A 23,526-nucleotide genomic window follows, 5' to 3' on the forward strand; every position below is an offset into this window, starting at 1 on the left:
AGACCAAGAGTCAAAATGCCTTGTTGACTTGTCCAAGGTCACACAGCTTGGTAGCTGAGATAGTCTAGAACCCAGGTCTCCTGACGCCTGAGTCATTGGCCTTTCCTTTATCTTCTTTATCCACATTATCTCAAGATTAATAGGACTAGGTTAAAAATGGCTCTTTTCTTCTGATGAGTCCATTTTTATTTGTTTCATTTTCAAATACTCAGCTTTTATTTAATAACTAGAAGCCCGATGCACGAAATTTGTGCAAGAGTAGGCCTTCCTTCCCAGGCTGCCGGCACTGGTTTCCCTCTGGCACCCGGGACACGGGCTTCCCTCGCAGCCCCGCTTCATCCAGAAGGTCGTCTGGTCTAATTAGTATATTATGCTTTTATTATTATAGATTTTAAGTGGCATAGGTGTACTTGAATTACCTCAAGCCACAAAGAGCATTGAAATTTCTTCCTCTGAGAGCGATTATGAAATAGAGTTTTTCTTACTTCTCCCCTAGTAAAGTAGGTCTTAACTGTTATTGTTATAAATGAACCTCGCTATATGATTAACTGCTAGATGAGAAATCCAAACTTAATAAAAGAAACACAAAGGAATTCGATTTTTCTTTGAAAGAGATTTCTCAGGATGTGAAAGGAAAAGCCTGAACTCTGGGAGCATTTCAGCCCCGGTTAGGGAATTCTGGCCACTCTAAGTCTTGCTAACCCTAAGTCTACACCGACCCAGGTTTCCAGACTATAAAACAGTACATTATGATACAAATAAAGGAGGAAATGATTTAAATTGATAAAAAACGGATCTACCCACCACTTTCCAGAATCAGTTAAAAATAGTCTCTCCTAAAAATCAAATTTGAATCTTTCTGAAAGTCAAGTATGGGAATTAGATGCAAATAGAGGCGTACTGAGAACAGTGGGTGACTGTTCTTAGACCTCAGTGTGGCTCCTTCTGTCTAGTCACCTTAAAATGCCTTGGGGGGAGGTTCATGGAAAAGCACTTACTCGTATTTTCTGAAGTGTATAGAGTATACATGCCTTGAAGAATTTCTGAAACAAATGTACTGTAGGAAAACAGGCATTTTCTTAAATATTTTAATTATACTTGAAGTTGTGGTCAATAACTTTATACCTATTCGAATGTATAAAACCTGAGACTGAAGGAGGAAACATGAGCACTGTTTTTATGTAATAGGTTGGAGCTGTGTCTTCCCTCCTGGTGTTCTGGTCGTCTGTGCTGTCATTATCCTCGGAGAAGCCGCTTGCATTTGGTGAACCAGAGGACCCATCCGGCTAAGGAAGGTGAGGAGCCTGCTTCAGGGATGGAGAAAGTTCACTGCTCCCCTAATCTAGTCACCTTTGTTCCCCAATCATTCTTATATACAGGGTGTCCCAAAAAATATACACACTTTAAATGATTATAAAGTCAGTGGTTATTAGCATACAGTTCTTTTTCAAAACTTAAAAGAATCTACAGAAATGAATTTTTTTTTTTTTGTCAATGCCTGTTTTCAAACTTATGACCGTTTTGGTCCAGCCATTGCTGATAACATGAAACAATAGAATCGCAAACATCAAGAATCATTTCGTTCGGTATTTGTGTGCCCTCAGTTTGTTGATTGTTGCTGGGTTTGTACCTTAAACTTTATCTTTTATGTGTCCCCATTGAAAAAAAAAGTCTAGTGGCACTTTAGGATAAATTTTTTTTTTAAATATATTTTTTATTGATTTTTTACAGAGAGGAAGGGAGAGGGATAGAGAGTTAGAAACATTGATGAGAGAGAAACATCGATCAGCTGCCTCCTGCACACCCCCTACCGGGGATGTGCCTGCAACCAAGGTACATGCCCTTGGCCGGAATCGAACCCGGGACCATTCAGTCCGCAGGCCGATGCTCTATCCACTGAGCCAAACCGGTTAGGGCACTTTAGGATAAATTTTATTTGTTCAAAGCTTTAGTCTGGCTTCACCCATTATTTCAAATCAGTTAAACCTGAAAAGGAGTGAAACTTAAATGAATTAACAGCTGTTAAAGTGTGTATACCTTTTTTTGGGGGGGACACCCTATATTTTCAGTACATGTTAAGTATAGAATATTTTAACTGACTTCCTTTACTTAATATATAATTGGCCTTCTTAACATATATGCATAAATATGTATATGTAAATATGTCATAATATATAATTGTCCCAGTCAGTAAGTAGTATTTGATATTCCTCCTTGCCCCTCGCTTCTGCCCATAGTGTATACTCTGGTATGCCTGTGAAATTTAAAGATCTGAGGGGGGATGCAGTGCTGACTTGGCTGCAGGACGGGTTGCTATTGGACCAGAGTTTGTGCTGGTGGTGTCATCGGGGTCTTCCTCACGTCCACTCTGCTCAGGCCTTCTCTCCAGGCCTGTAGGGTGCCCTTAGAACCTCCTCTAGGTTGAAGAAACGCCTCCCAGTATCCCAGGTAGATCCTAGGCCCTAGAGCGGGGTAAAGAGGTCTGAGTGAATGAGTGAGTGAGTTGCATGGTCTCTTTCTGTAGAGATTGCTTTTGAAGGCACTACAGTCATGTGTCCCCAGGCTGGTCTAAATGCATTTGCATCTCACAGTTCTGCCTCGATACCAAATGACAGAGTAGCTGTCTATTTAACGTTTCCTTCAGCCCTGGGAATCTGGCCTAAATTTTTTTTCTCATTAGACTCTGTCATTTGTGAATTATAAGACATGAATCTTGATGTGGTCTCACAAAGCGTATTGTTCTATTTCTGGATGACTTAAAGAATCTAACAGGACGTATTCTGAATTTGAAATGTTTGCCAGTGGCCATCACAATAGTTCAGGATTTAAAATTTCTTTTTGTTAACGTGAAGACTAAATTTCATATTCAGTCTTGCTTCCCATTGGGATTTTTTCTGCAGCAGAGTCCTTGAGGGAGATCAGGGGAGAATGATTTTGCTGAAAAATGCTTACTTGACATGATGTTGTTGATGTAGTTGACAGGCTAAATGTTGCACTTCCCAGTTTGGAATTGTCTTTGATTCTCAAGTTTCTGACACATATTGCTACTGCTAGTTTAGCAAAAGAAATGAAGCACAGGGCAATTTAGGAACAATGAATTGCTCTCGTTATGGTTCTTTTCCATAAAGAAAAGACACATAAAGAAAAAAATAGCACAGGGCACAGTGAACTAATGACGAAATACCTATTGACTTTGTTAATTTACCTCTGAGAATGTTATGTATGAGACCATGAGGCCATGCAGGCAAGCAGCAGGATCACTTTGGGAGGAGAAATCTTTGTGTATTTAATGTTGAACTGTAAGGCATTTCATTTATTCTTTGGTGCATCCAGTAAACTGCTGACGTTGAAGAGTTTGATTTGGGATGGTAGAAGCTGTCATCTTGATGAAAAATCATCGTGTGAGGTTTCTATGAGCTGTCATCATCCCACCACCTGACTGCTCTCACCGATGGACACGCAGGGACACGCAGGCACCTGAGCGAGCTCCGGGCTCGTTTCCATTAGGTCACAGCCTGGAGGGGCAGTCCGCCTGGATGCCGGCTGGCTGGATCCATTGTTCCTTTCTGCATGGGTGCATTCATTCTTTTCATTTAATTTCTAAGCTAAGTGAGTACCATTTGGCATAGGTGTATAATGAGCTACCTCAAGCACGAAGGGCTTTGGTGAGAGATTTTTCTTAAAAATAAAGAGTTCAAGGGTATGCCGTGGAGGCACCAGCATGGCGCAGCTGGTCGCTCCTGGAGCCAGACTCAGCCTCCTGGAGCAGTGAGGACTGCTGCAGCTTTGGGTGTCACCTGTGTGCCAGGCGCATGCCACTGCACAGGAGACATTGTTTGAATTCTCCATAACTGTTGGGAGGGGGAATGCCAGGGCTGTTGCTGAAAATTATCTAAACAAGAGAAAATCCCCAGGATGGATCTGGTTCTCTTGTTCTACTGGGCTTTGGTGCTGATGGGTGGTGTTATGCTCTACATCTGCTCGAAAACCCATTACCTGAAAGGCCCGATCAGGGAAGACACAGATATTTCCCTATATAATTTCAGAATGCCTTCGGAGAGCCATGCTAAGATTTCTTCATTTCCTCTTTCATACCCGAAACCACACCTTCATTATCCTGCACCTCATCTTGCAAGGAATGGTTTATACTGAATACACAGAAAATACTTGGCTGCTGTCAAGAGCTGGACTTCTCTTTGTATTACCTTCTTCTACCCTATCTGCTGCTGATTGTAAACCTGGTTTTTTTCACCCTAAGTTGTGTAACCGACCCTGGTACCCTAACAAAAGCAAACAAATGATTGTTTCTTCACGGTTATGAATTCCATGAAGTGATGTTCCCAGAGAACACGCGGTGCTCTGCTTGTGATCTGAGGAGACCAGCGCAGTCCAGGCCCTGCAGTGTGCGGCCCAGTGTGTGCACCGTTCTTCCCATCACTGTGCATCGGGGCCTGGAATGCCAGGTCCTTCCTCATCTGCCTCTTGACGTGAATGCCTCAGCTGCCACCATGGTCGTTGTGTGCACTGTGTTTCTAGTCTAGTTGGTGGTGGCGTCAGACTTGTACCTGGAGACTTAATGTTGATGATGTTGGATACTTCCAAGTTACCGACACCATCTTTGTCAGTACCTTTCCTGACCTTCCCAAGGATTGTCTTCATTCTGGGTTTTGTTGTTGTACCGAGCTTCCTCCTGGGTGGTTTCCTGTGCTTTGCTCTGTACCTGGCCATCACCAACCAGACCGTGAATGAGTGGTACAGAGGTGACCGGGCCTGGTGCCAGCATTGCTCCCATGTGGCCCGGCCCCCATCAGCAGAGCCCCAGGTCTACCAGAACATTCGCTCCTCTGGGCTTTGGGGCAACCTTGGAGAGATCTTTCTACCTGCTGCTGCACATTATGAGAGAAAGAAGAAATGAGAATGGGAAGTCTTACTGCCTCTTAAATACAATATACATTTATTTATACAGATGGATACTTTCTAAAAAAAGAAAAAGAAAAAAAAGGAGTTCTGTTTTGTCAGTCTGTGTCAGGCACTGTGCTCGGCCCTGAGATCCATGATTGTCGAGTTCTTGCCTCGGAGAAGCTCACAGTCCAGTGGGGTAGATGCGGGGTGATGAGTCATCTAGAGTTATAGGGACCTCATTCTGCCGTGAAGAATGGGGGAGGCTAGGAAAACATCACAGTTTGGCGGTGTGTTTTGGAGACAAGGGTTTTCAGTCACACGAGAGATGGAAGAAACAGTATATGCAGAGGCAAGGAGGTCAGGAAGAATATGGCATATTTGAGCCTGTTGGCTCTCTGAGCAGCACCATGGCGGTCTGCAAGAACCAGTGCCTTATTCTCTTGGTTCCTGGGTCGATGATCAACCGCTTGAGCCACACCAGCAGGGCAGTGTCTTACTCTCAGCACCAATCTCCCCACCCTCCCCATCCTCTAATCCCTACTATTTGCTGGCCATTCTTGGCTCTGAGAAAGAAAATGTTTTTGAGCCCAAGTTATGTCTGTGAAGACTCTGGGGTCTTGAAAAGAAGTCTCAAGAGAGCATTGCTTAAGGTGCTTCATTTCCTAACCCCCTTTTGATTTGTTTCCAAAATAAAAGATTATTCCCCCCCGCCCCCCCAAGGAGAACAAGTGCCTTACAGAAGGCAGCAAAAGGGGAGCCAAAAAGGAAGTAGTCCATTCATTTTCCAAGGAAGATTGGTGTGACATGACATGAAAACACCTTCTGTGTTCAGTATAAGAAATGTTGGAAAAACACTAGTCACAGAACTCAAGGAGCCAAAATCACATCTGATGATCTCAAGGATTGTGTTTTTTTAAAAATATCTTTTATTGATTTTAGAGAGAGGAAAGGAGAGGGATAGGATAGAGAGATAGAAACATCAATCAGCTGCCTCCTGTATGCTCCCTACTGGGGATTGAGCCCGCAACCTGGGCATGGACCCCGACCAGGAATCGAACCAGTGACCTCTTGGTTCATGGGTCCATGCTTAATCACTGAGCTACACTTTCCAGGCTCAAGAGTCGTGTTGTGTGTGTGTTTTTAAATATATGTTTATTGATTTCAGAGAGGAAGGGAGAGAGAGAGAGAGATAGGAATATCAATGATGAGAGAGAATCATTGATTGGCTGCCTCCTACATGCCCCAACTGGGGATTGAGTTGCAACCCAGCCATATGCTTCCACCCGGAATTGAACTGTGCCCTCCTGGTTCAATGCTCAATCACTGAGCCACCCCAGCTAGAGAAGAGTCGTGTTTTTGCAGTGAGTCTAGCTGATCTGCAGAACTATGAAGTTGCATTTAGAAAAATCAAGACAATTACCGAGGCTGTTCAAGACAAACACTACCTAATTTTCATCGCATGGATGTTACTCGTGACAGAATGTGCTCCATGGTCAAAAAATGGCAAACCAAGCTCATATTGATGTCAAGACTACTGGTGGTTAGTTCCTTCGTCTACTCTGTGTTGGTTATATTGAAAAAAGCAACGATCAGATTCGGAAGACTTCTTTGCTCAGCATCAGCAGGTCCACCAAATCCAGAAGAAGATGATGGACATCATGAGCCGAGAGGTGCAAATGATTTGAAAGCAGTGGTCAATAAATGGATTCCAGCTGGCATTGGGAAAGACATGGAAAAGCTTTGCCAAACTATTTATCCGGTCCATGATGTCTTTGTTAGAAAAGTCAAAATGCTGAAGAAACCCATTCCCTGCAAGCTTCAGATCTTGCCTCAGGCTCTCTTCCCTGGCTTCCTTCAGGTCAGTATCTCCTCCTTGTACTCCACTGCACTTGTAATCACAGTCATCCTTGCGTCTGGGAGAGTGTAGGTGGTATCCTCATCATTTGTCTCTCACTCTGTGGCAGGCATAGTGGTTAAGCTTTGGGGACAGAGAGATTTAATTTCAAAAGTAGTCATTTACTTGCCAGAGGGCTTTGGGCAAGATATTCCACCTGTCTGAGTCTCAGTTTCTTTATCTGTCAAGTGAGGATTACAATGGTATTTCCCTCATGGTAAATGAAACCCACTCACAGAGCCCCCAGCACTGTAGCTCTGAAATCCCAGCAGTCCATCAAGCTTGCTAAAACCCTATCAGCTACAAATAATGATGTTTTCTTTCTTTTCTAATTCTTACATCTTTTACTATTTTCTTTATTGCATCGGCTAAAACCTCTAGTACAATATAAATAGGAATGGTATTGCATAGATGCAGCCTTTTCTTGTTCTGGTGCCTTCTAGTTGCTATAGTTTTTCTGGTGAGTTAAAAAAAATTCTTTTAGATTCTTTTTATTTATTTTTTATTACAGTTGACATACAATATTATATTAGATTCAGGTGTACAACATAGTGGTTAGATATTTATGTAACTTAAGAAGTGTTTTTTGCCTTCTTTTGTTTTGAATCCTGTTGTTACCTCTCACCCCCTTCATTGCATTTGTTTTTTCTTAAGTTAGAAATTAAATTCTGTCTAGTCCTTTAGTAGCTATCCTAGACATTTTAACGCATTTAACGAAATTTAAAGTAATGTCTTTACTTTTCCCTTGACTAATGAAAGGATTTAAATCCTTTTTAACTCCACACTTCCTTCCAACTTGTCCAGTATTTCTTTCCTGAATTGTTTAATTCTGAAAATTAGATGTTGTGTTTCATGCAGTCAATGCTGTTTAGATTTATCCATATATTTACCAGTATATTCACTTACCATCTTTCTTGTGCTTCAAGCTTTTCACCTCAGATTATTTCATTTTGCCTAAAGTATATTCTTTAAAATTTCCTTTTCTGTGAAGATTTTTTTGGTGTGGTATATATTTTATCTGTCTTAAAATGCCTAATTCTTTGTTCTTAAAAACTAGTTTTGCTGGGTATGGAATTCTTAGTTGGCAGTCATTGTTACTCAGCATATAATATATATGATTCCATTGTCTTCTGACTTGCACTTTTGCTCTTAGTTCAGGTGCCATTGTTTGTGACCTTTCTGCTGACTGCTTTTATGATCTGTTCCATAACTTTGAGGTTTTACAGTTTTGCTTTAATTGTGGTATGGATCTCTCTCTCTCTTAAAATCTTGCTTGAGTTCATTGGGCTTCCTTGATTTGTGGTTTAGTCTGAAAAATTATCTTTAGATATTGCTTCTTCCCCATTCTTGATGTTATCTTTTTTTGGAACTTCATTAGATGTAAGTTAGATTTCACTTTTTCTCCACGTCTATTAATTTTTCTTTTATCTTTTCTTCCTTTGTTATTTCAGAAAGAAACCTGATTTATCTACTTTTATTCTGTGGTCGCTTCTTTAAATTTGTGTTTTTAGTGTCTATCTCTCTTTATTTTATGCCAACTCAGTGATGTAAATATATTTTGTTCAGCTTTTTAAATTTTGCAACAGGAGAGTCATTAAGATACCTGCTTTTCCTTGCTGCTGAAAACAGAAGTCTGTTCTGTCACACTGTGTGTTTGCTCCAGAGCCTAGCACATTCCTTGACTCATTAATTCCAGACATGTTTATTGTACGCCTGTTATACATCAATGCTAAGGATACAAGTTGAACAAGGACTTGGTTTTTTAGGAGCTTGCATTCTGGTGAGTGGAAAGAGACAGTATGTAAGTTGGCCTGTGGGGTAAGTGTTAGGGCAGAGTGTCAGAGGAATGGGGATGGATTAGGGAAGCTTTCTTCAGAAGAAGGTGATGTGTAAGCAGATGTCTGGTGATGTAAGGCAGGCAGCACAGCCTGCAGATGTTGGAGGAAGGGTGTTCCTGGCACAGGGGTAGCCAATGCAAAGTTGGGGCTAAGCCTGGTGCATTTTGTGACCCACAGGAAGGTCACGGTGGCTGGAGGAGTCAGGAGCCAGGATTGGAAGGAGCTGAGACTGAAGTTGGAAGCTGGGGCCAGATAGCATGGGGTCTTGTAGGTCAGAGAGGGAAGGGTAGGAAAGTATGATAGAGAGCTCTTGGCAAGTTTTGAGTTTGGTGGCTTGAACCAGGTAGCTGAACAGAGGTAGTGTGAGGTGGCCACATTCTGGCCCTGTTTTAGGGTGGAGCTGATGGCATGTCGGGTGTGAGGGAAGGAGAGGAGTCAGGGATGACGCCCGGGCAGAGTCCTGGGCAGCTGCGAAGATGATGGAGCTGTTTACTGAAGGAGAAAGATTAGGGTAGGAGCCCATGAGTGGGTGGGTGGGGGAGCAGAAAGTAAGTGTTGGGCAGTGCGTCTGAGACGTCTCTCAAATGCCCGGGAGAGGGTCCTGAGCCAGTGGCTGGGTTATGTGGGAGTTGGGGCTCCAGGGAGAGGTCTGTACTGGAGAAGTAAAGTCAGGGAAGAAGGGGGTTGCCTAGGAAACGGGTGTGCATATCTCGGAGCCCTGGGCCCTACTGGTTCTCACACAGCCATGAAGGTGTTGCCTGGGGACTTTGTAGGACAGACTGAAAGGCATGTGGGCACTGGGAGTGAGTGAATGTAAGTGATACCCAAGCCAGTTATCTGCAACTTGAAGATAAGGAACTTGAGTTCCTTTACCGGAAAAGCTTGAATTTCATGCTTTGGAATTGTGGAAGGTGCCTAGTGGTGCCTTATTTTCCTTTTAGATTTTCAAAAGTAACTCAACTAGGCCTGGCTGGCGTGGCTCAGTGGTTGAGTATCGACCTATGAACCAGGAGGTCACAGTTCAATTACCAGTCAGGGCACATGCCTGGGTTTCGGGCTCGATATCCAGTGTGGGGTGTGTAGGAGGCAGCTGATCGATGATTCTCTCTCATCATTGATGTTTCTTTGTCTCTCTCCCTCTCCCTTCCTCTCTGAAATCAATAAAAATATCTTTTAAAAAAACTTCACTAGTATATTCTTAGGGTAGAAAAATTAAGAAATACAGGTATGCAAAAAGAAAAACCCCAAACTCACATATTCCACCATCCAGAGAAGGGGAAAAAGTTAACATTTGTTCAAGTATTTGCTCAGATGTCCCCTCCTCAGGAAAATCTTCCTGACCTCTGTGTGCCCCAACCCTCACCCCACCTGCCACTACATTCCGTACTGGTCTGTCTTCAGGTCTTCTGGGCCTGACCGTCAGCAGGGCCTTTCCCACTCTCCTTCACCCCTGTACCCCTTGTGCCTGGCACATCACACGCCTTCATTACATTTTGTTGAGTGTAAGAATTCACACACTTTGGCTATGCCTTCCAGACTTCTTTTCTGGGCAGGCACCACTCTTAAACATGCATTTTTAATTAAGCTAAAGTGTTTGGTGTTTTAGCTACTACAGAGTATCTGTGCACTCAGTCTGTCTTTCCAGCTGGAGCACCTCAAACTCACACTCACTGGGCTGCAGGCAGCAGGCCTCTCCTTCCTCCTCCCTCCCTCGCTCCCTCGCTCCCTCCCTCCCAGCCTAGTCAGATGTGACCTTGACTTATCTTTCCTGCTGCTATACTGTGCGCTCATGGACTGCAGAGCCCTGTCTTATGATGGATTTATTTCACTCCCTTCCCCCAGCTCTTAGCAAGGTTTCTGGAACTCAGAAAGTAAATGTTTTTAGAATATTGGGGAAAATATGCATAAAATAATAAACATTGTTTTGACTTAGCATTTTCCCAGTTTTTCAGAATAAATTATATATTTTATTGGAAATGTTTAAAAATTTGGGACATAGGCTATTTCTTAATTAAGACAGCCAAATTGACAACTGTTTTATTAAGGAAAGGCTGTGTGTGTGTGTGTGTGTGTGTGTGTGTGTGTGTGTGTGTGTCTATGTGCGTGTGAGAGAGAGAGAGCAAGAAAAAAAGGGTGTTTATGAGGAGAGAAGGAGAGAGAGAGGGTGTGGGAGGCATGGTGGGTGTCTGTGCATGTACTTGTATGTGATATGTATGTTTATGTCGGTGTTTGGTATTATAATTGAAGTTAAGAGAGTAACCAAGCCATTTTCAGGGTTTCTTAGATAATATTTATGCTAGTTGGGCATCTATATATATAAAACCCTAATATGCAAATAGACCTAATGACAGAACAACTGAACAACCGGTTGCTATGACATGCACTGACCACCAGGGGGTGCATGCGGAACATGGCGGGCATCGGCCGTAGCAGGATGGTGGAGCAGGTGAGCGGGGACACCAGACCAAGGCTGGGTGCCGGTCGCTGTCATTGGGGCGAGCCTTTGGTGGTTACTGAAAATTCTTTGCTCCCATGCACCACAGTCCTGTCTGGTGTTTGTGCGTGCTGCTGGCGCCAGCCCCATTTGCACCCGCTGCTGGCGCCAGAGCCACCACTCGCACTCGCTACTGGCACCTGGCGCCGGCCCTGATTGCTTGTTGCTGTCAGTGGGTGCAAGCCGCGGCTGCAGGCCCTGATCGCCCCTCAGGGCTTCTCCACCTCCCCCTGCTCCTGAGGGGCAATCAAGGCTGGCAGCCGCCTCTCGCACCTGCTGCCGGTGACGGCTTTGCTCACACCCACAGCCAGCGCCGGAGCTGCCGCTCGTACCCGCTTCTGGCGCCTGGTGCCGGTCCCGATCGCTCTGCACCGTCAGTGGGTGCGAGCGGCAGCTGCTGGTCCTGATCGCCCCTGAGGGCTTCTCCACCTCCCCCTGCTCCTGAAGGGCGATCAGGGCAGCAGCCGCCACTCACATCACTCTTTAATTCCTTTACTGTCAGCGGGTGTGAGTGGGGCCAGTGCTGTCAGCGCGTGGGAGCAGTGGCAGGGGGAGTGGGGCTGCCAGCAGACAGGGCACCACGGCAGGAGGGGTTGGGCGGGTCATGGAGGATGGGCCGAGACCCATCCCTGTGCCCACCACAATCTTGCGGCCCACAGTTCCTTTCAAGGTGCATGAATTCGTGCACTGGGCCCCTAGTTGTATCATAAATAGAAATAGCATAAATTTTTCTTCTTTGTAACCTGGTAACTGGAAATGTATATTAGGCAGGTAGCATCATGAAAAAAAATATAGGAAGCTTAATATTGCAGGCGTTTGTTTTGTATTCCTGGAGTTTTCAGTGCACAACTGAGAAATGAGCATGTAAGTCTTGTTTGCTGAAGTGACATGTGCCCTATGGGATGCGTCAGGGCCAGAGAGACTGAGAGGAGTGTAATGGGGACAAGCAGGTATAGGTGGACATTTGCCGAGTGCCCCGTGTGTTTAGGCATTTACGTATAATGTGCCATTTAGATTACTTATGACTTCCCTGAGCAGTAAGTCAGCCATGGTTATCCCCATTTTATCGAGGGGAAGAATGAGGCTTACAAGTTAAAACTGGTAGCTGTCACAGCTAGTTCAAACCATGGGCTCTCTCTGTTCTCCTTGTTTAAGGGAAACTTTTGCTATATTATGCTTGGTTTTAGCTCATCAGTTTTAGATTGTTGCTTGATAAGTAGATGCCCTGTTTATTTTTTCAAATTATTGGATAGGCCTTCATGTTATATGAACTTTTTAAAAATAAAATCACTGTCAGGTTAGAACTAGTCATCAGTTTGTCACACCAGGTCCAAACTGGCCCTATGTCCTCTAAAACAGAAGACGTTGGCTCCAGCTTGTACATTTGAATGAAACGGAATAGTTTCTTGAGGAAGTAGCACCATAGTTGAGTGCATAAACACCTACTTAAAAACCAAATCCTTTTGTGGTTTGTGTGACTTATTTTAACTTCAAAGGCACATATTCATAGCACTGCTTGAGAAGTATTTGAGCCGTTCACTTCCTGACAGAGCTCTGATGGGCGTGAGTTCTCGTCAGTGGTTTCCTAGCCTTCTTGTGGTGGGTGGCAGGTCGGCACGTGCTGGTAGGTAGACGGAGAAGAGGTCTCTCTTCTTGCAGTGTAATGAGTGACTCAGGCTGGCACCCAGCGATGTGCCCATGGGCACCCTGCCCTTTGTAAAGTCTCTCTCCCCTTTGCTTAGAAGCCAGAGCCACTTCCTAGGACCTGCCTCAAGGCCCTGTGTGACCCTGCACTGAACTGGTGTGTATCCTTCTCTTTGTCATGCAGGGTCCTCTACCTGAGGTGCCTGTCCCTCCAGCTCATGAGTTCCCACGGAAACGTCAGTCCGTGCACCCTTTCTGGACCCCCCTGTCTGTTCCTATAGCATTTTGTGCAGAATTCTCTTTGAATACTTGCACTCTGTGTGTTAGAGGAGGTTGTGTCCGTGTCTGTCAACCCCATGGGAAGGGGAATGCTCAGTGTTTGTGCCTGGCCTGTTTGACGGAGTCTGGCCTGTAGTCACCACCATCAGCCTGGCACTGTGACCGATTGTTGAAGGCCCCGCACTGGCACTGTGCCAGGTCTCAGACAGATGCCATTGGATCCTCAGAACCTCGAAGGCAGATTGGATTCCCTTTTACAGATAAGCAGTATCAATCACAGACCTCTTAAGTAGTTTGCGGAGGTGACTGGGCCATTCAGCAGGCACACCAGCATGTCTTGTTAGAGAATCGCAGATGCACGTTTCAGAGACCTAGATTTACCCGGGAGCGCCGTGTTTTTTGGTATTACTCTCTCGCTGCCTCTAGCTTTCAGGTGGGGGACGCCGGCCTGCAGTCCTTTCTCAAGGATTCAGCAGGGAGGTGCGCTCAGAACTCTGAGGGAGGGAAGAACCTCGGAAGTGCCTCGCTCTGCAGGAAAAGAGGCAGCGGGGGACTGCCCACAGAGGCCCTTTGTGTGACAGGAAGTCCTGCGTCTGGAAGGACTGCCTCAAAGTGGAGGGGTTGAAAGAGCTGAAGTGGTTGACCCAAGGCCACTCTGACTCACGCAGTTGTTAATATGCCCTTTGTGAATCTTGGGAACCTGCTTCCGCAGACCTCGGAGTTGGCCTCCTGACCGCCAGCTCTCGGGGGTCAGCATTTCTCCTGTCATCTGCCCTTGTGAACGCCCCCATTTTCTTGCCTGAACAAAGGACAGCCTCCCGATCCAGTCTATAGTTTCCCTTCTGCTTTTGCCAGAGAACCTTTCTGTCTCATCTGGGCCTACGTGACTTTTCTTTTTTTAGGCTTTAAGTATGTGTCTTAAGTTGGAAAACTTGCAGCTCAAGGAAGATGTATCCCACTGGGCAAGTGCTTCTGACCGAGAGAAGGAATCCTTGGGAAGGGTTTGATGTAGCTTAATAGCTGGCGGTGGTGGAGCTGCACCAAGAGCTCAGGGAGTGAAGATGAAATGAAGGTGCCCGAATCGACAGCCCAGTTCCCCGCAGCTTCATCAGACACGCTGTCGTATCTGTGGCCATCTATGTCACTTGTTAGGCACTGTGGGTAGGATGCAGGACACCCTGAAGGGAACGGGGGAGGTAGTGGTGGTGATGAGCTGACACGTCCTCATGTGCTCTCCAACCCTGACCACCAACTACGAGAGAGAGAGAGAGAGAGAGAGAGAGAGAGAGAGAAAAAGAATGTGTGTAATGCTGCTTGTGTGAAGGGATTCTAAAATTATGTTGGAATAACGCCGCTCTGTCCTTGGCAGGCAACTTTACTTTACGTGTTGGGACTCCTCCTGGGTTGACTTGGTGGCAAATCAATGTACACTTGTTCTTTAGAGCCATAAAGTGAGTCTTTGTTGAATGTGACTGCCTGGCCATCAGCGTAGAAGGCTTGCGTATGTGGGGCAGAAGAAGCCACAGCTGTTGAATGTGTTTAATTGTGGCTCATACATACTCTTTAGATTTTGGTGACTAGAGGTCATATCCTTTTCCATATTTAGGGTGGTGGAGATCAGAACTGCAAAGACCCTTTTCATCTAGCCCACCCTCACATTGTGGAGAAGGGGAAGTGAGTATCCGGAGGGTGCGGGTGGGAATCGATGTGAGAAGGACTCCAGCCCCCTCCCCATTCATGTGATGAAACCTGGAATGAGTTACTCAAGGGTGGCTTAGCCCTGGCTGGTTTGGCTCAGTGGACATGGCATCGGCCTGCAGACTGAAGGGTTCGATTCCGGTCAAGGGCACGTGCCTGGGTTTGGGGCTCGGTCCCCAGTGGGAGATGTGTGGGAGGCAGCCGATTAGTGATTCTCTCATCATTGATGTTTCTGTCTCTCCCTTCCTCTCTTAAATCAATAAAAATATATTTTTTAAAAAAGCTGGCTTAGTGTCTGATGAAAGACAACTTAGTATGACTGCTCTTTAAATTTCTGGTAAATTTTCCCCATTAATGCAACTACTAGTCCAAAGGAAGACACATGGTGTTTATTGTTATGGAAGGAGGTTCTATGATTACAAATATTAGTCAATTGAGCAAGTGTCCAGGTGTCTGAATGATGAGTCTTCTTTGTGTGTCCACCACTCTTCTGGCACTTTGGCACGACCTCGTGGGGGCCTGATCCCACTTCTGTCTCTGCCTAACACTGGCAGGTGGCCTGCCAGCCTCTCCTTGAACTTCAGAGGCAACACTGCTGGGGACTCCTTCCTAGTGTTGGAGAGCTGGGAGTTTAGTGAGTTTTTCTTTGTGTAAAGTCATGCATGACCCATTCTCTTGAACATGAATCCAGCTTTGTTATGTGAAGAAAGAGTATGATTTCCCTTTCCCTAGTGCAAATATGTATGCGTCTTAAATGGACCACTGAAGCCACTTTATAGCAATGAGGCTAAGGAGACTCCCTGCGTCACCACGGTCTTCTCCATCCCGTGTACACCTCCCTCCCCCACTCACACACACAGTTGGTCATTTGTTGGTTCAGACATTCAGTCACTTAGCAAATATTTGAGCGTCTACCTCACTGGGCTACAAAAATGAAAATACCGAGAGAAGGAAGTCCTTGCCTTTAAAGTTTGTGAAATGAATGTCTATGTGCTGCTATACTCTGCTTTTCTTTGCTTATACCCAGTTTCGCATATAAAACGGCTCACCTGCTTGTCCTTTATAATGGCCGTGTGGCGTCCATTCTGTCAACTCACCATGTTTTCTCAGTTCACGAGCATTTGACTTGTCTCCAGTCTTTGCTGTTATAAATATTACTGAGATGAACATTTTGTTCAGGCTATTTTTCTTTGAGTTTATTTGCTTGAGGCATATTCCCCAAAGTGGGACTGCTGGGTTAGAGGTCGGTAACTATTATCAGCCTTGTTCTGTATTTCCAGATTTTTCCATGAAGGCTATTAGCAGTGTTAGAATACATTCCTATTTTCCTATAGCCCCACTAATACTGGCATTGTCATTTTAATTTTTCTTATTTTTATAAGTTACTGCCTTTTGTTGTTGTTTTTAATCCTTACCTGAGGCTATTTTTCCATTGATTTTTAGGGAGAGTGGAAGAGAGAGGGAAAGACAGAGAGAAACATCGATGTGAGAGAAACACATTGATTGGTTGCCTCGTGCATGAGCCCCGACCAGGGCCCGGGCTAGGGAGGAGCCTGCAACCAGGTATGTGCCCTTGACAGGAATCAAACCCGGGACCCTTTGGTCCGTAGACTGACACTCTATCCACTGAGCCAAATTGGCTAGGGCAAGTTATTTCCATTTTTAAAGGGAGTTAAGCTATTTTCCTCACACGGTAATTTGCTCTGTTAGACTTGGCTAGGTTATGTTGCAGTAATAAGCGTGCCCCAAATCGCAGAGGCTTAAGATAACAAAAATATCTTTCTTACTGTGCCTATCACTGGGGGGTAGCTCCACACAGTCGCTCTAGGGCCAGGCTGGTTGAGGTGCCCTCTGTCCTGTAGCTGCAGTGGGATGCTTCTCGGTGGATGACAGGCAGAAAGGAGAGGGCCAGGACTGTGCGAGGCTCTTCACTGATTACGGGCCTGGCTTAGCGGGCGGAACTTCAGGGAGCCTTCCTGTTGGTGCCCAGCTGTCTTTCCTCCAGTCTGCTCACCTGTGGCAGCTTCTTTGGCCCCTCAGTCTTCCTATCAGCCCTGAACATAGTTTAGGTAATAAGATTTTGTCAGTTGTGTTGAATCCATTTTTCTTTATTTGCTTTCCACATGACATTTTATTATGCAGAGGTTTAAATAATTACATAAGTTTTGGGGACATCCGTCTTTTTCTCTGGTATTTCTTTTCTTTTCTTTTTTTCTCCCCCCCCCCCCCCCCCCAATGATCTCTGAACTTTTTATTGGCCTCCTGCCTCCCAAGGGGTGCTCCACTTCTGCTGCCTCCTTGACACCTCAGAACTTTGGTGTCACTGACCTCAGACACCACTTTGCCAGACATCCTGTGGTGGTGGTCTTTAGGATGGAGTGTATAGAGTTGCTGTTGTCCAGGGCATCACCAAAACCGAAGTTCTCCCCTGCTTCCAGCCAGCAGCGGTAGGTGGTGATCTCAGCCTCCAGCTTGACCTTGATGTTCAGCAGGGCCTTGTACTCCTGGGCCTGGTGCTGCCTCTCTGCCCAGGTCTGGGGGAGCTCTGCCTCCAGGTAGAGCAGGATCCCACCTGCTGTTCCATCTGCCTGGCATAGCGTGTCTCCACTGCCCGCAGGCTGTTCTCCAAGCTGGTCTTCAGAGGTCTCATCAAGTTCAGGTCGATCTCCAAGAACTGAACCATTTGTCTTAGCTCCAGGGGTGTCATCTCAGCAGCGCCTATCTTAGCGGTCTGCGAGGCCACTGTGGTGCTCTCCTCAATCTGGTGGGACCAGTGCTTGTCTAGCTCCTCTCGGTTCTTCTGAGCCAGCTCTTCATACTAGGCCTGCTGTCTGCCAGGATCTTGCTGAGGTCCTGAGGTTTGGGAGCATCCAACTCCACAGTCAACCCAGAGTTGGCAATCTGGTTTTGTAGACCATTTGCTTCCTCCTCGTGGTTCTTCATGAAGAGCAGCTCCTCCTTGAGAGCTTTGATCTCTGTCTCCAGCTGCAGCCAAGTGACACTTTCAGAGCCAGTGATGTCACTCTCCAGTCGGTGCATGGCCGACTCTATCTATACTTGACTCTGAAGTCATCAGCAGCAAGACGTGCATTGTCCATCTGCAGAATGATGCTGGCATTGTCCACAGAACTTGCAAAGATCTGAGCCCTCTGGTGTTCCATGGTCTTGAAATAATGCCCCCAGTCTCTGACCTGGGGTCCCTTCTCCACGTGTTCCTGGATTATGCTCTCCAGTCTCCCGAGTGTCAGCCTTCAGGCTCCTCATCCTCTCCAAGTAGGAGGCCAGGTGGTCACTCAGGCATTGCTTAGTCTGCTTCTTACTCCGGATGCCCCCATATGCTGCCAGACCCCCAACCATCCTCACAGTCAGGCCCCCGGACCCCAGCCACCTGGACGCTGGTGGAGTGGGATACGGAGATCCAGGAGCCTGAGCCCCCAGCATCTGTGTAGACGCTGGCTGTGCTACTGGCAGGTTGGGCTCAGTGGCTGGGAGACTGCACGGAGCCCAGGGTTCGGTAGTTTGTGAAGAAAGAAGCCAGAGCGGGTGCTGAAGCGCATGTTGTTCAGGGAGAAAGCGAGAGGCCAAGATTCAGGTTCCAGCAGTCTCTTTTGTTTCTTTAGTATCACAATTTATCTTCTTCTCGGTGCCAGAGAATAAGCTATTTTCTTTGAGTTGCTTAAAATAGATTTTTATTTGGCTCCATCTGACGTTTCAAACTAATCCAAATATATAATGTAATGTCAAGGGGTTTTAATCTATGTTAACTTAGGTTTCTGTTGATATGTCTGTTCTGTAACATGAAAAACCTGAGCACATCCCTTCAGTGCAACTCCCTGAATGATGAAAACACTCCTCAAGGTAGGAACGCCCTCGACCTGATAGAGGGCGTGATGAAAACTCACAGAGCGGGGTGAAGAGGACTGAGGGCAGGTGTCTGCTCTCACCACTGCTACTCACAGCTAGCCAGAGCGGTGAGGCACGAACGGTAAATGAAAGGCATACAGATCAGAAAGCAAAAGTAAAACTATCTCAGTTCACAGATGATGTGATCTTACATGTAACAATCCTAAGGAATCTAATAAAAAACTATTAGAACTAATATATACGAGTTTAACAAGTTTCAGAATACAAGATCAATATATAAACGATATGGTATTTCTGTAGACTAACAATGGATAATCCAAAAATAAAATTTAGAAAACAATTCCGTATAATTGCATGAAAAATAATAAAATATTTAGGAATAAGTTTGAAATACAAGACTTGTACACTGAAAACTACAAAACATTGTTGAAAGAAATTAAAGGTAAACTCAAGTAAATGGAAAGATATCCCACATCCATGCATTGGAAGACTTAACATTGTTAAGTTGGCAGTATTCCCTAAATTGATAGACAGATTCAGTGCAACCCCTGTCAGAAGCCCAGCGATTTCTTTTGTAGAAATCAACAAGTGATCCTAAAATTCATATGGAAATGCAAAGCATCCAGAATAGTCAAAACAGTTTGGAAAAAGCAGAACTCACACTTCCCAATTTCACAACGTGTACAAGTGTTCAAGGCTGGTATTGGCATGAGGATAGAACCAAGAACAGAATGAATCCCTAACATTTATGGTCAGTTGATTTTAGACAAGAGTGTCAAGCTAAAGAATAATGAATAGTGTTTTGAACAATTAGTGCTGGGACCACCTGGTATCTACATGTAAAAGAATGAATATGGACCTTTGCCCTACACCACATATAAAACTGAGCTCTAAATGAATCAGAGACTAAGTGTAAGAGGTAAATCTATAAAATTCTTAGAGGAAAACAGGCGTAACTGTTCAGCACCTTGGATTAGGCAATGGTTTCTTAGCTGTGACACCAAAACAAACAACAAAAGGAAAAAAGAAACTCGGCCGAGTGGCTCAGTTGGTTGAGGCTATGTCCTGTGTGCTGAAAGATTGCCAGTTGATTCCCGGTCAGGGCACATACTGGGGTTTCGAGTTTGATCCTGATCAGGGCATGAACGGAAGGCAACTGATCGATGTTTCTCACATCAGTGTTTCTCTTCCCTTCAGCATGTCTCAGGTGAGGATTAACATAAATAAATAAATAGATAGATAGATAGATAGATAGATAAGTTGGACTGTATAAAAATTAATACTTTTCTACTTCAAAGGATAATATCAAGAAAGTAGAAAGACAGCTACCGAATGGGAAGTTGGAGGAGGTGTAGGCAGTGGAGGGCTGCCAGCTTAAAGGGAAGGAACTGAGAATTGGGAAGTCCAGGAACTGGCAGGTGCCCATCTCCAGGTCATGCTAGTCTCCCTGTCCCCAGTTCAGGGGCGCCACTTCCTAACTCGCTGACCTCGGTGACTGGTTCTTTTCTCCTCCCCTCCCACATCTGTAAAAGGGGGAGTGGATACTAAAGAGGAGTGTGGAAGGCTCCTGCGCATGGCAGGCCTCTGGGTATAGCTGTGACAGCCAGCAGTAGCCGATGTTATTCAGTCAGCAAACCAGTGCTCTTCTCTGCAGCTGCCTGTGCGCAGCTCCGAGGTTCCGAGATGAAGAGGATGTGAGCTTGCGCTTGAGCAGCGCGCAGTCTAATAGCTTACTTTGCAACGCGTGTCTTTCCTCTCATTGCATAGAATATACAAATCTATTTTTGGAATAAAATGCTGTCCTAATTACTGAGTAAAGAAGGAAATTGAGATTTTATGCCAGTGCTATTTCTTTCCATTTTGTTTCAATTTTCATTCTTTAATGGCTGACTATATAATAATAATAATATTAGGTGACATTTGTTAGACTGGTCACAGCACCGTCCTACTTGAGTGTCACCATCACCACCTTCCCTGCAGCAGGCTGCACTAACGAATTGGGCCAGGAAAGAGTCCAGCTTGAGAAATCTGGTCATTGTGTCTGGTGCTAGGGAGAGCGTTCCCGCATTCAGCAGCTTATGGAAGGCCGGATGTGTGCAGACCCCTAAAATGCCGGTTCTGGGAAGTCGGCACCTGATCTGTTCGCTGGTCTTCCACACCTGCACCGGAGCAGGTGTTCAGGTATGTGAATTAGTGAATAAGTGAATGACTAGAGGGACTGACCGCGAGATGTAGTGATACTGTCTGTACAGCGATTTAGGGGAATGTCTCTCTCAGTGGGTGAGGAGGCCGAGGCAGGTGGGAAGTGGCTTGTGCAGGTCAAGGCCAGAGGCAGCATAGAATCCAAGTCTCCTGGCTCCACCGTCCCACCCAACCTTGAAAACAAATGTGGCCATATTTCTCGTAAAAATACTGTCCTGTGGAGCATGTTCCATTCCCACTGTGGGGTTGCCGCCTCTTAAGGGTTTTGGGGACAGGGAATAACTAGAGTTTTTAGGCTACTTGTTTTCTGGCTTGGCTAGGCCTACTCTCAGTTTTTCTTTCAAATCTTGGAACCCTTCCTATACATTTTCTTGCATCGTTGTTTGCATTCTTACATTAACATCAGTTTGGAAAGTGTGTCATTTTTGTCCTTTTTAAAGTAACTTTTTCTATTTTTAAACCATTGGAGCATCAAGTCAATATTTAGCTCAGGGAATTCTTCAGCCAAGTCCCCACGTTCCCAGGGTGCTTGCCAACCAGAGGTCTAAAAAAGTATCGCTGTAAAAATCAGTCCAAGACATGGACCTGTCAGCTGACATGTTTCTGTTATGTAAGAAATATGAGTTTGGGGACATGTGTAAACACTGTTCGCTCCGGCTCCTGGATGAAACCTGTGGGTAAGTAGCTGGACTGAGACCTGGTGACATGGGTCTTGTCCTTCCTCTGCTGCCGAGACAATGACTGCCCAGAACATGGAAGCCACCTGAAGGTGACTGGGGGCCGGCCATGACTTGTTTTCTGTGAGCTATTCAGATGTAAAAGACACTAGGGCAAACCTAGTCATTTCAGGGTTACTCCATGACTCCAGATCTGGCATTTTTTTTTTAATGCTAATTTCTCCCATGGAAAGTGTCACTTTCTCTAACCTTCAGGATCCAGCTGAGACAGCTCCCCATCTCCCTCCTGCTCTCCCCTTTGCCTTGTGGTTCTGTCTCATTCCTTGAGCACCTGCTTTGGGTTACCTGTAGATTAAAGGGCAGAGACCTTCCCCATGGAGTTCAGGTGGGGTAGGAGAAGGCCCTCTGTGAGCCTGCATGGACGGCCCGGGGCGGGAGTGCTGAGTCGCCAGGCTGTCCTAAAGGACACTGAGGAATTAATGGCCAGGGGGCAAGTTCGTGCATCCTCTGCTCGAGTGGTCCTTGAGCCAGTGCGTACCCAGTGAGCCTTTCTAGAGGGGACTTCCCTCGGTGCTTCTGAAGGCTGCTGTGCAGTATGGCAGCTCGTGGTGAAGTTTATTTCCCCACGATGGTTGAGAGGGAAAGCTCCAACCTTTCCCGCCTCCTGCATGTTCCAAAGGTGGAGGTTTCCTGGAGCGTTTTCTGCATCTGCGGCTTTCCTTTCTTCCTCGGGCCAATTTTCAGAATAAAGTAAACTGACCCACCTTTCTCTAGGTCTTCAGAACCATTTCATTTTCATTCTCAGGCCAAAGGAATTCACTGCTGAGCATTCACTGTTCATACACAATTATGAAGTATGAACTAATCAGTTACTTTCCAATTGGAAATGAAACCCCTGGTGCAGATGGAGAGGGAGTGATTCTTAAAGGACCCGCCCCAGACTTATCTGGAGTGAGTGCTAGCTTGTTTCAAACACATTTTCTGTTCTGCTCTTTGTAAATGGCATTAGCTCTTGGGGTTGTCAGCTCACACCCAGCATTTAGCAGAATGGGTCTGTCTGACTCTGTGCAAGTGTGGAAAGGGGTAGAAAGGGGTGAGCTGGGAAGTCTGCCAGCAGGAGTAGGCGGACCTCTCACCTGATCGCCTCGCTCTGAAGCTACGGAGTGGAAGACTGAGCCTCTGGAGATGGGGGTCCCGGACCACTTGATGAGGGAGGAGGACTTTCGGGCTCCATATCTGCGCAGCCGGTCCCCAGGCAGCATGGTTCCCCTAGGATGTTGGACATTTCTGCTTCTTGGAGCCACATGGGCTCAGTGGGAAGGGCTCATGCTCTCCATCCCTGCTCCTTACCCACAGTGGGCCGTGGGCAAGTCTGGGTCTGGGAGAGCTGAGTTCAGGGGGAAATGCAGGGCTTCAGATAGGCGAGGGGGTGCAGCCTCAGAGTGGGGTGGCGGGGGTGGAGAGTAACAGCATTGGATGTGTTGGTTTACGTGCCTTGGACGGAACTCTTCTTTGAGGACAGGCACCGCACATCAACACTTAGGACGCTGGTGGGCTCTGAGCACATGCTTGTTAAATGGTGGAGCCAGGAAACCGAGTCAGAGTCGGGGATGGACAACGTGGTGGGATAGAGGTTGAGAGGATGAGTCATTGTGCGTTATCCTCAGCGTTTTCCAAAGCGCACACATCTTCATTTCTACTCCTGTCTGCCTGGCCTCACGTCATCTCTCCTGGGAAGCACTGCAGTCTGTCAGCCCTGCTCTCCTTTTGTGGGGCACCTTTCCCTGGAGGCCCTCCTGGCTCACTCCTTCCCTCTCCTTCAGCTGTCACCTATCACCTTCTGTGCGGCCTTCTGCAGCCCCTCTGTTTACACGTGCAGTCTCCTTTCTGCCTCCACCCTCATCCCTTTTCCTTGCTTTATGTCTCTGCAGAGCAACTACTGTGTGATTTCGTTTCTTTGTCAGTCACCTGCACTGGAGCACAGACTCCAGGAGGCAGGGTTTTTGTCTGTTCTATACCGTTAGATTCTCCAGC

General features: G+C 46.0%; 1 protein-coding gene and 2 pseudogenes across 3 annotated transcripts in view; 2 read left to right on the forward strand and 1 right to left on the reverse strand.

Annotated features, from left to right (window-relative positions):
* Positions 1-1,188: 1,188 nt before the first annotated feature.
* LOC106695035 lies at positions 1,189-5,917 on the forward strand (annotated as a pseudogene).
* The window catches only part of PACSIN2 (protein kinase C and casein kinase substrate in neurons 2), a 65,290-nt gene continuing 42,952 nt past the window's right edge, over positions 1,189-23,526 (forward strand). For 2 of the 3 annotated variants that reach the window (XM_006106226.3, XM_006106228.3), the window contains exon 1: positions 1,189-1,295. The gene's annotated coding sequence lies outside the window, so the exon portion shown is untranslated. Of the gene's footprint in view, positions 1,296-6,091; positions 6,761-23,526 lie in introns of those variants that run through there. The other variant, XM_023747055.1, reaches the window with a different exon arrangement.
* On the reverse strand, positions 6,521-22,754 carry LOC102425525 (annotated as a pseudogene).

Source organism: Myotis lucifugus, unplaced genomic scaffold (genome assembly GCF_000147115.1).
Source record: "Myotis lucifugus unplaced genomic scaffold, Myoluc2.0 scaffold_786, whole genome shotgun sequence".
In the NCBI taxonomy this organism is placed as follows: domain Eukaryota; kingdom Metazoa; phylum Chordata; class Mammalia; order Chiroptera; family Vespertilionidae; genus Myotis; species Myotis lucifugus.